We start from the raw sequence: 13,038 nt of genomic DNA on the forward strand, positions 1-13,038 counted from the left end.
ATCTGTATACACATGGAAATATCTACACAGACATCTGTATAAATATGGAAATAACTACACGGCCATCTGTATAAACATGGAAATATCTACACCGCCAACTGTATAAACATGGAAATATCTACACCACCATCTGTATAAACATGGAAATACCTACAATACCATCTGTATACACGTGGAAATATCTACACAGCCATCTGTATAAACATGTAAATATCTACAAGGCTATCTCAATAAACACGGAAATATCTACACCGCCATCTCTATAAACATGAAAATATCTACAACGCCATCTCCATAAATATGGAACTAAGTACTCCGCCATCTGTATAAACATGGAAACATCTTCACCGCCATCTGTGTGAACAAGGATATATCTACAATACCATTTGTATAAAGATATAAATATCTGCACCACGAGCTGTATAAACATGGAAATATCTACATCGCTATCTGTATAAATGTGGAAATACCAACACCGCTATCGGTATAAACATGGAAATATCTACAACGCCATCTATATAAACATGGAAATATCTACACCGCTATGTCTATAAACATGGAAATACCTACACCGCTATCTCTATAAACATGGAAATATCAACTCCGCTATCTGTATAAACATGGAAATATCTTCACCGCTATCTGTATAAACATGGAAATATCTACACCGCCATCTGTATAAACATGGTAATATCTACACCACCATCTATATAAACATGGAAATATCTACACCGGCATCTATATATACATGGAAATATCTACAATGCCATCTGTAGAAAGATGGAAATATCTACACCGCAATCTGTGTAAACATGGAAATATCTACACCGATATCTGTAAAAACATGGAAATATCTACACCGCTATCTGTATAAACATGGAAATATCTACACCGTGATCTGTATAAACATGGAAATATCTACACCACGATCTGTATAAACATGGAAATATCTACACCGCCATCTGTATAAACATGGAAATATCTACACAGCTATCTCTATAAACATGGAAATATCTACACCGCCATCTGTATAAACATGGAAATACTTCCAAAGTCATCTGTATAAACATGGAAATACCAACACAGCCATCGGTAGAAACATGTAAATATCTACACAGCCATCAGTATATACATGGAAATATCTACACCGCTATCTGTGTAAACATGGAAATAACTACACCGCTATTTGTATAAACAAGCAAATATCTACACCGTGATCAGTATAAACACGGAAATATCTACGCCGCCATCTCCATAAACATGGAAATATCTACACCCCACCTGTATAAACATGGAAATATGCACACCGCTATCTCTGTAAACATGGAAAAATCAACACCGCTATCTCTATGAACATGGAAATATCTACACCGCCGCCTCTATAAACATGGAAATATCTACACCACGATCAGTATAAACATGCAAATATTTACACCGCTATCTGTATAAACATGGAAATATCTCCACTGATATCTCTATAAACATCTAAATATCTACACCGCCATCTTTATAAACATGGAAATACTTACAAAGTTATCTGTATAAACATGGAAATATCTACACCGCCATCTGTATAAACATGGAAATATCTACACAGCCATGTGTATATACATGGAAATATCTGCACCGCTATCTATACAAACATGGAAATTACTACACCGCTATCTGTATAAACATGGAAATATCTACACCACCATCTACATATCCATGGAAATATCTGCGCCGCCAGCTGTATAAACATGGAAATATCTACACGGTCTTCTGTGTATAGATGGAAATATCAACACCGCCATCTGTACAAACATGGAAATATCTGCGCCGCTATCTCTATAACCATGGAAATATCTACACCACGGTCTGTATAAACATGGAAATATCTACACCGATATCAGTATAAACATGGAAATATCTACAACGCTATTGCTATAAACATGGAAATATCTAAACCGTGATCTGTATAAACATGGAAATATGTACACCGCTATCTGTATAAACATGGAAATTTCTACACCGTTATCTGTATAAACATGGAAATATCTACACCGCTATCTCTATAAACATGGAAATATCTACAACCCTATCTGTATAAGCATGGAAATATCCACACCGCTATCTCTATAAACATGGAAAAATCAACACCGCTATCTCTATGAACATGGAAATATCTACACCGCCATCTCTATAAACATGGAAATATCTATACCGCGATCAGAATAAACATGGAAATATCTACACCGCTATCTGTATAAACATGGAAATATCTCCACTGCTATCTCTATAAACATCGAAATATCTACACCGCCATCTGTATAAACATGGAAATACTTACAAAGTTATTTGTGTAAACATGGAAATATCTACACTGCCATCTGTATAAACATGGAAATATCTACACAGCCATGTGTATATACATGGAAATAACTACACCGCTATCTATATAAATATGGAAATACCTACACCACTATCTGTATAAACATGGAAATATCTACACGGCTATCTGTATAGACATGGAAATATCTACACCGCGATCTGTATAAACATGGAAAAATCTACACGGCGATCTCTATAAACATGGAAATATCTTCACCACAATTTGTATAAACATGGAAATATCTACACCGCTACCTGTATAAACATGGTAATATCTACACCACCATCTATATAAACATGGAAATATCTACACCGCCATCTGTATAAACATGGAAATATCTAAAATGCCATCTGTAGAAAGATGGAAATATCTACACCGCAATGTGTGTAAACATGGAACTATCTATACCGCCATCTGTAGTCACATGGAAATATCTACACCTCTATCTGTATAAACATGGAAATATCTACACCGCAATCTGTATAAACATGGAAATATCTACACAGCGATGTGTATAAACAGGGAAATATCTACACCGCTATCTGTATAAACATGGAAATATCTACACAGCTATCTCTATAAACATGGAAATATCTACACCGCCATCTGTATAAACTTGGAAATACCTATACAGTCATCTGTGTCAACATGGAAATATCTACACCACCATCTGTATAAACATGGAAATATCTTCAATGCCATCTGAATACGCATGGAAATACCTACACGGCAATCTGTGTATAGATGGAAAAATCAACACCGCCATCTGTATAAACATGGAAATATCTACACTGCTCTCTCTATATACATGGAAATATCTACACTGCGGTCTGCATAAACATGGAAATATCTACACCGGTATCTGTATAAACATGGAAATATCTACACCATTATCTGTATATACATGGAAATATATACACCGCTATCTGTATAAACATGGAAATATCTGCACCGCTATCTCTATAAACATGGAAATATCTACAAAGACATCTGTATAAACATGGAAATACCTACACAGTCATGTGTAGGAACATTTAAATATCTACACTGCCTTCTGAACAAACATAGAAATATCTACACAGCCCTCTGTATAAATATGGAAATATCTGCATAGGCTTCTGTGTAAACATGGAAATATCTGCACCGCTATCTGTATAAACATGGGAATACCTACACCGCTGTCTCTATAATCATGGAAATATGTACACCTCTAGGTGTATAAACATGGAAATATCTCCACTGCTCTCTGTATAAACATGGAAATATCTCCACAGTTATATGTATAAACATGGAAATATCTACAGTGCCATCTCTATAAACATTGAAATATCTGCACTGCCAATAGTAAAAACATGGAAATATCTACACAGTCATCTGAATAAACATGGAAATATCTTCATCACCATCTGTATAAACATGGAAATACCTACAATACCATCTGTATACACATGGAAATATCTACACAGACATCTGTATAAATATGGAAATATCTACACCGCCATCTGTATAAACATGGAAATATCTACACTGCCATCTGTAGAAAGATGGAAATATCTACACCGCTATCTCTACAAATATGGAAATATCTACACCGCCATCTCTATAAACATGAAAATATCTACACTGCCATCTCCATAAAGATGGAAGTATCTACTCTGCCATGTGTATAAACACGGAAATATCTACACCACTATCTGTGTAAACATGGAAATATCTACACCGCTATCTGTTTAAACATGGAAATATCTACAGCGCCATCTTCATGTCCATGGAAATATCTACGCAGCCATCTGTATAAACATGGAAATATCTACACGGCCATCTGTGTATAGATGGAAATATCAACACCGCCATCTGTAGAAACATGGAAATATCTACACCGCTATCTCTATAAAAATGGAAATATCTGCACTGCCATCTGTAAAAACATGGAAATACGGATACAGGCATCTGTATAAACATGGAAATATCTACAATGCAGTCTGTATACACATGGAAATATTTACACAGCCATCTGTATAAACATGTAAATATCTACACTGCTATCTCTATAAACATGGAAATATCTACACCGCCATCTCTATAAACATGATAATATCTACACTGCCATCTCCATAAACATGGAACTAACTACTCTGCCATCTGTATAAACATGGAAACACCTACAACGCCATCTGTGTGAATAAGGAAATATCTACAATGCCATCAGTACAAAAATATAAATATCTGCACCGCGAGCTGTATAAACTTGGAAATATCTACATCGCTATCTGTATAAATGTGGAAATAACAACACCGATGTCGGTACAAACATGGAAATATCTACAACGCCATCTATATAAACATGGAAATATCTACACCGCTATGTCTATAAACATGGAAATACCTACACCGCTATCTCTATAAACATGGAAATATCTACAACGCTATCTGTATAAACATGGAAATATCTACACCGCTATCTGTATAAACATGGAAATATCTACACCGCGATCTGTATAAACATGGAAATATCTACACCACGATCTGTATAAACATGGAAATATCTTCACCACGATCTGTATAAACATGGAAATATCTACACCGCTATCTGTATAATCATGGTAATATCTACACCACCATCTATATAAACATGGAAATATCTACACCACCATCTGTATAAACATGGAAATATCTACAATGCCATCTGTAGAAAGATGGAAATATCTGCACCGCAATCTGTGTAAACATGGAAATATCTACAACGATATCTGTAAAAACATGGAAATATCTACACCGCGATCTGTATAAACATGGAAATATCTACACCGCTATCTGTATAAACATGGAAATATCTACACAGCTATCACTATAAACAAGGAAAATCTACACCGCCATCTGTATAAACATGGAAATACCTACAACGTCATCTGTATAAACATGGAAATATCTACATATCCATCTGTATAAACATGGAAATATCTACACAGCCATCTGTATATACATGGAAATATCTACACCGCTATCTGTATAAACATGGAAATAACTACACCGCTATCAGTATAAACAAGGAAATACCTACACCGTGATCTGTATAAACATGGAAATATCTACACCGCTATCTCTATAAACATGGAAATATCTACAACCCTATCTGTATAAGCATGGAAATATCCACACCGCTATCTCTAAAAACATGGAAAAATCAACACCGCTATCTCTATGAACATGGAAATATCTACACCGCGATCAGAATAAACATGGAAATATCTACACCGCTATCTGTATAAACATGGAAATATCTCCACTGCTATCTCTATAAACATCGAAATATCTACACCGCCATCTGTATAAACATGGAAATACTTACAAAGTTATTTGTGTAAACATGGAAATATCTACACTGCCATCTGTATAAACATGGAAATATCTACACAGCCATGTGTATATACATGGAAATAACTACACCGCTATCTATATAAACATGGAAATAACTACACCGCTATCTGTATAAACATGGAAATATCTACACCACCATCTACATATCCATGGAAATATCTGCGCCGCCAGCTGTATAAACATGGAAATATCTACACGGTCATCTGTGTATAGATGGAAATATCAACACCGCCATCTGTACAAACATGGAAATATCTGCGCCGCTCTCTGTATAACCATGGAAATATCTACACCGCGGTCTGTATAAACATGGAAATATCTACACCGCTATCTGTATAAACATGGAAATATCTACAATGCTATCGCTATAAACATGGAAATATCTAAACCGTGATCTGTATAAACATGGAAATATGTACACCGCTATCTGTATAAACATGGAAATTTCTACACCGTTATCTGTATAAATATGGAAATATCTACACCGCTATCTGTATAAACATGGAAATATCTACACCGCTATCTGTATAAACATGGAAATATCTACACTGCGATCTGTATAAACATGGAAATATCTACACCGTGATCTGTATAAACATGGAAATATCTTCACCACAATCTGTATAAACATGGAAATATCTACACCGCAACCTGTATAAACATGGTGATATGTACACCACCATCTATATAAACATGGAAATACGTACACCGCCATCTGTATAAACATGGAAATATCTACAATGCCATCTGTAGAAAGATGGAAATATCTACACCGCAATCTGTGTAAACATGGAACTATCTACACCGCTATCTGTAAACACATGGAAATATCTACACCGCTATCTGTATAAACATGGAAATATCTACACCGCTATCTGTATAAACATGGAAATATCTACACAGCTATCTCTATAAACATGGAAATATCTACACCGCGATCTGTATAAACATGGAAATATCTACACCGCTATCTGTATAAAGATGGAAATATCTACACCGCTGTCTGTATAAACATGGAAATATTTACACAGCTATCTCTATAAACATGGAAATATCTACACCGCCATCTGTATAAACTTGGAAATACCTACAAAGTCATCTGTATAAACATGGAAATATCTACACAGCCATCGGTATAAACATGGAAATATCTACACAGCCATCTGTATATACATGGAAATATCTACACCGCTATCATTATAAACATGGAAATAACTACACCGATATTTGTATAAACAAGCAAATATCTACACCGTGATCTGTATAAAGATGGAAATATCTACACCGCCATCTCTATAAACATGGAAATATCTACACCCCTATCTGTATAAACATGGAAATATCCACACCGCTATCTCTGTAAACATGGAAAAATCAACACCGCTATATCTATGAACATGGATATATCTACACCGCCATCTGTATAAACATGGAAATATCTACACAGCCATGTGTATATACATGGAAATATCTGCAACGCTATCTATATAAACATGGAAATAACTACACCGCTATCTGTATAAACATGGAAATATCTACACCATCATCTACATATCCATGGAAATATCTGCGCCGCCATCTGTATAAACATGGAAATATCTACACGGTCATCTGTGTATAGATGGAAATATCAACACCGCCATCTGTACAAACATGGAAATATCTGCACCGCTATCTGTATAAACATGGAAATTTCTACACCGCTATCTCTATAAACATGTAAATATTGACACCGTGATCTGTATAAACATGGAAATATTTACACCGCTATCTGTATAAACATGGAAATTTCTACACCGTTATCTGTATAAATATGGAAATATCTACACCGCTATCTGTATAAACATGGAAATATCTACACCGCTATCTGTATAGACATGGAAATATCTACACCGCGATCTGTATAAACATGTAAAAATCTACACCGCGATCTCTATAAACATGGAAATATCTTCACCACAATTTGTATAAACATGGAAATATCTACACCGCTACCTGTATAAACATGGTAATATCTACACCACCATCTATATAAACATGGAAATATCTACACCGCCATCTGTATAAACATGGAAATATCTAAAATGCCATCTGTAGAAAGATGGAAATATCTACACCGCAATCTGTGTAAACATGGAACTATCTATACCGCCATCTGTAGTCACATGGAAATATCTACACCTCTATCTGTATAAACATGGAAATATCTACACCGCGGTCTGTATAAACAGGGAAATATCTACACCGCTATCTGTATAAACATGGAAATATCTACACAGCTATCTCTATAAACATGGAAATATCTACACCGCCATCTGTATAAACTTGGAAATACCTATACAGTCATCTGTGTCAACATGGAAATATCTACACCACCATCTGTATAAACATGGAAATATCTTCAATGCCATCTGAATACGCATGGAAATACCTACACGGCAATCTGTGTATAGATGGAAACATCAACACCGCCATCTGTAGAAACATGGAAATATCTACACTGCTCTCTCTATATACATGGAAATATCTACACTGCGGTCTGCATAAACATGGAAATATCTACACCGGTATCTGTATAAACATGGAAATATCTACACCATTATCTGTATATACATGGAAATATATACACCGCTATCTGTATAAACATGGAAATATCTGCACCGCTATCTCTATAAACATGGAAATATCTACAAAGACATCTGTATAAACATGGAAATACCTACACAGTCATGTGTAGGAACATTTAAATATCTACACTGCCTTCTGAACAAACATAGAAATATCTACACAGCCCTCTGTATAAATATGGAAATATCTGCATAGGCATCTGTGTAAACATGGAAATATCTGCACCGCTATCTGTATAAACATGGGAATACCTACACCGCTGTCTCTATAATCATGGAAATATGTACACCGCTATGTGTATAAACATGGAAATATCTCCACCGTTATATGTATAAACATGGAAATATCTACAGCGCCATCTCTATAAACATTGAAATATCTACACTGCCAATAGTAAAAACATGGAAATATCTACACAGTCATCTGAATAAACATGGAAATATCTTCACCACCATCTGTATAAACATGGAAATACCTACAATACCATCTGTATACACATGGAAATATCTACACAGACATCTGTATAAATATGGAAATATCTACACCGCCATCTGTATAAACATGGAAATATCTACACTGCCATCTGTAGAAAGATGGAAATATCTACACCGCTATCTCTATAAATATGGAAATATCTACACCGCCATCTCTATAAACATGAAAATATCTACACTGCCATCTCCATAAAGATGGAAGTATCTACTCTGCCATGTGTATAAACCCGGAAATATCTACACCACTATCTGTGTAAACATGGAAATATCTACACCGCTATCTGTTTAAACATGGAAATATCTACAGCGCCATCTTCATGTCCATGGAAATATCTACGCCGCCATCTGTATAAACATGGAAATATCTACACGGCCATCTGTGTATAGATGGAAATATCAACACCGCCATCTGTAGAAACATGGAAATATCTACACCGCTATCTCTATAAACATGGAAATATCTGCACTGCCATCTGTAAAAACATGGAAATACGTATACAGTCATCTGTATAAACATGGAAATATCTACAATGCAGTCTGTATACACATGGAAATATCTACACTGCTATCTCTATAAACATGGAATTATCTGCACTGCCATCTGTAAAAACATGGAAATACGTATACAGTCATCTGTATAAACATGGAAATATCTACAATGCCATCTGTATACACATGGAAATATTTACACAGCCATCTGTATAAACATGTAAATATCTACACTGCTATCTCTATAAACATGGAAATATCTACACCGCCATCTCTATAAACATGATAATATCTACACTGCCATCTCCATAAACATGGAACTAACTACTCTGCCATCTGTATAAACATGGAAACACCTACACCGCCATCTGTGTGAATAAGGAAATATCTACAATGCCATCTGCAGAAAAATATAAATATCTGCACCGCGAGCTGTATAAACTTGGAAATATCTACATCGCTATCTGTATAAACGTGGAAATAGCAACACCGCTGTCGGTACAAACATGGAAATATCTACAACGCCATCTATATAAACATGGAAATATCTACACCGCTATGTCTATAAACATGGAAATACCTACACCGCTATCTCTATAAACATGGAAATATCTACACCGCTATCTGTATAAACATGGAAATACCTACACCGCTATCTCTATAAACATGGAAATATCTACACCGCTATCTGTATAAACATGGAAATATCTACACCGCTATCTGTATAAACATGGAAATATCTACACCGCGATCTGTATAAACATGGAAATATCTACACCACGATCTGTATAAACATGGAAATATCTTCAGCACGATCTGAATAAACATGGAAACATCTACACCGCTATCTGTATAATCATGGTAATATCTACACCACCATCTATATAAACATGGAAATATCTACACCACCATCTGTATAAACATGGAAATATCTACAATGCCATCTGTAGAAAGATGGAAATATCTGCACCGCAATCTGTGTAAACATGGAAATATCTACAACGATATCTGTAAAAACATGGAAATATCTACACCGTGATCTGTATAAACATGGAAATATCTACACCGCTATCTGTATAAACATGGAAATATCTACACAGCTATCACTATAAACAAGGAAAATCTACACCGCCATCTGTATAAACATGGAAATACCTACAAAGTCATCCGTATAAACATGGAAATATCTACACATCCATCTCTATAAACATGGAAATATCTACACAGCCATCTGTATATACATGGAAATATCTCCACCGCTATCTGTATAAACATGGAAATAACTACACCGCTATCAGTATAAACAAGGAAATACCTACACCGTGATCTGTATAAACATGGAAATATCTACACCGCTATCTCTATAAACATGGAAATATCTACAACCCTATCTGTATAAGCATGGAAATATCCACACCGCTATCTCTATAAACATGGAAAAATCAACACCGCTATCTCTATGAACATGGAAATATCTACACCGCCATCTCTATAAACATGGAAATATCTACACCGCGATCAGAATAAACATGGAAATATCTACACCGCTATCTGTATAAACATGGAAATATCTCCACTGCTATCTCTATAAAAATCAAAATATCTACACCGCCATCTGTATAAACATGGAAATACTTACAAAGTTATTTGTGTAAACATGGAAATATCTACACTGCCATCTGTATAAACATGGAAATATCTACACAGCCATGTGTATATACATGGAAATAACTACACCGCTATCTATATAAACATGGAAATAACTACACCGCTATCTGTACAAACATGGAAATATCTACACCGCCATCTACATATCCATGGAAATATCTGCGTCACCATCTGTATAAACATGGAAATATCTACACGGTGATCTGTGTAGATGGAAATATCAACACCGCCACCTGTACAAACATGGAAATATCTGCACCGCTATCTGTATAACCATGGAAATATCTACACCGCGGTCTGCATAAACATGGAAATATCTACACCGCTATCTGTATAAACATGGAAATATCTACACCGCTATCATTATAAACATGGAAATATCGACACCGTGATCTGTATAAACATGGAAATATTTACACCGCTATCTGTGTAAACATGGAAATTTCTACACCGTTATCTGTATAAATATGGAAATATCTACACCGCTATCTGTATAAACATGGAAAAATCTACACCGCTATCTGTATAAACATGGAAATATCTACACCGCGATCTGTATAAACATGGAAATGTCTCCACCGCGATCTGTATAAACATGGAAATATCTACACCGCTATCTGTATAAACATGGAAATATCTACACCGCGATCTGTATAAACATGGAAATGTCCACACCGCGATCTCTATAAACATGGAAATATCTTCAACACAATCTGTATAAGCATGGAAATATCTACACCGCCATCTGTATAAACATGGAAATATCTACAATGCCATCTGTAGAAAGATGGAAATATCTACACCGCAATCTGTGTCAACATGGAACTATCTACACCGCCATCTGTAGTCACATGGAAATATCTACACCGCTATCTGTATAAACATGGAAATATCTACACAGCGATCTGTATAAACATGGAAATATCTACACCGCTATCTGTATAAACATGGAAAGATCTACACAGCTATCTCTATAAACATGGAAATATCTACACCGCCATCTGTATAGACATGGAAATACCTATACAGTCATCTGTGTCAACATGGAAATATCTACGCCACCATCTGTATAAACATGGAAATAACTTAAATGCCATCTGAATACGCATGGAAATACCTACACGGCAATCTGTGTATAGATGGAAACATCAACACCGCCATCTGTACAAACGTGGAAATATCTACACTGCTATCTCTATAAACATGGAAATATCTACACTGCGGTCTGTATAAACATGGAAATACCTACACCGGTATCTGTATAAACATGGTAATATCTACACCACCATCTATAAAAACATGGAAATATCTACACCACCATCTGTATAAACATGGAAATATCTACAATGCCATCTGTAGAAAGATGGAAATATCTACACCGCAATCTGTGTAAACATGGAAATACCTACAAAGTCATCTGTATAAACATGGAAATATCTACACAGCCATCTGTATAAACGTGGAAATATCTACACCACCATCTATATAAACATGGAAATATCTACACCGCCATCTGTATAAACATGGAAATATCTACAATGCCATCTGTAGAAAGATGGAAATATCTACACCGCAATCTGTGTAAATTTGGAACTATCTACACCGCCATCTGTAGTCACATGGAAATATCTACACCGCTATCTGTATAAACATGGAAATATCTACACCGCGATCTGTATAAACATGGAAATATCTACACAGCGATCTGTATAAACCTGGAAATATCTACACCGCTATCCGTATAAACATGGAAATATCTACAGAGCTATCTCTATAAACATGGAAATATCTACACCGCCATCTATATAAACATGGAAATATCTAAACAGTCATCTGTGTCAACATGGAAATATCTACACCACCATCTGTATAAACATGGAAATATATTCAATGACATCTGAATACGCATGGAAATACCTACACGGCAATCTGTGTATAGATTGAAACAGCAACACCGCCATCTGTACTAACATGGAAATATCTACACTGCTATCTCTATAAACATGGAAA

This window comes from Pan paniscus, chromosome 19 (genome assembly GCF_029289425.2).
Source record: "Pan paniscus chromosome 19, NHGRI_mPanPan1-v2.0_pri, whole genome shotgun sequence".
In the NCBI taxonomy this organism is placed as follows: domain Eukaryota; kingdom Metazoa; phylum Chordata; class Mammalia; order Primates; family Hominidae; genus Pan; species Pan paniscus.